Below are 1,738 nucleotides of genomic sequence, written 5' to 3' on the forward strand. Positions count from 1 at the left end.
TTTTACTCAAGACGGAATGAATGATGTCATTTCAAAATTTATTTTCAAGGTTTCATTGATAGCCAGTTCCAAAATTTTAACCTGTAAAACTGTAGTAGAATTGTCTTTCAAAGAAGGAAATGGATTTCGTATTTTAGTATGTGTTTTAGTTGATAAACTGATCTAAAAATATCACATGTTGTTATATGGTCCTATTGAGAATGACTACAACACAGCTTGCATCAAAGCAACTCATCACATTAGTTCAACAACACCTGAGCTAGTCAATACCTATTTAACGAAACAAGCACTTTCTAGGATGTTGTGACAATGTCAGTGTGGTTATAGTTTGCAAACTCTGTTTCTATACTTATCTCATCATGGACTGGTAACAAAAAATTCATTACCAGCACTGGTTCAAAGACTACATTTTGAGCACTGGCTTAGTGCTTTGGATGGATTAACTTAAGAAATAATGTAAATAAAGCACTCAGCACAGTGAGAGGTACCAAGTATGTACTTCAATAAATATAGCTATTATTCACATCAATATTGTTATTTTTTAAAAATATGGAATGCTTCACAAATTTGCATGTCATCCTTGTTCAGGGGCCATGATAATCTTCTCTGTATTATTCCAACTTTAGTATATGTACTGCTGAATGAGCACTCATGTTAATATTATTTAAAATATTGTCCACTGAGCCTCAAAGGCTTTTCTCACTGGGAAAAGCAGTTTTCATTAATTAAGATGTACACAGCTTCAAGTTCAAGTACTGCCCATAGACCACACAAACAGGACATGTCCACTCTACCATCCACTCAAAAGCAGATTCTGTCCATTCAAAAATATAAGTAAAAGCTTGCTTCATTAGGAACACTTGTCTGGCCATATGGTCTTTACCTAGTTTTGGTGCTGACTCCTTTCAGGAAATATCCATACATGCCCTATGACAAATCATTATGATGTTAACTAAAGCACCAGCAAAGAGGAACACAAAGTTTAAGTACTCTATTCAAGATACTGACTACTGAGTTTCTTTATTTCCAGGAAACATGTCAAACTTCATCTAAGTCAGGGAGTTCTTGAGACACACCTTCACATTTTCTCCCCTTACTGGAGATATTTGAACCCAGGTGTTAGATCTTATGGAATTACAAAATTGATTCAGTTCACTCTCCAGATAGCATATTGGGCAAGTGTGCTTCATTCTAGGTCATTAGCCAGGATTTTGAGGACCTCTGGCAAGTGCTTCCCCCTTTTCTTTGCCATGTTTACACTCAGTAGGTGGCCTTAATAAATCAGATCACCTTACTGGTCATGGAACAAATGCTGTCTACTGTATATTCTACCTTACTTATGAGCCACCAAATTTGGTCTTCTAATTTTCAAAATAGTTTAGGCTGGGTAGAATAACTTAGTAGTGAAAGATAGCACGACAGAAATATATTAGTAACCAGTATACCAATAGAGAATTTCTTGGGTAAGAAATTCCCAAAGGGATCTAAACTCTTCCTGTAATACTAAAAAATGACTGTAGGCTGCATTTATGGCCCTAAGACAGCCAGAGCATATATATTCTTCTTTAATCTGATATGTTTATTATTATTTTTGTGGAGTTGTTTATGGCATTGTTCTGTTACTATCTGGAATAGACATGCACATTTTCTATATTCAAATGCACTTTTTTGTGGTTCAGTTATTTTAATTATGCATTTTATTTTAAGTACATTGTTTTATCATGGGTCTTATTAATTG

The 1,738-nt window shown here is 34.6% G+C and overlaps 1 non-coding gene across 1 annotated transcript; it reads right to left on the reverse strand.

The window, feature by feature from the left end:
- Positions 1-543: 543 nt before the first annotated feature.
- Positions 544-649, reverse strand: LOC116623175. Its single transcript, XR_004297685.1, has one exon. It is a non-coding gene; the product is annotated as a U6 spliceosomal RNA (small nuclear RNA).
- Positions 650-1,738: the final 1,089 nt, after the last annotated feature.

The sequence above is a fragment of the Phoca vitulina genome, unplaced genomic scaffold (assembly GCF_004348235.1).
Source record: "Phoca vitulina isolate PV1807 unplaced genomic scaffold, GSC_HSeal_1.0 scaffold57, whole genome shotgun sequence".
NCBI lineage: Eukaryota > Metazoa > Chordata > Mammalia > Carnivora > Phocidae > Phoca > Phoca vitulina.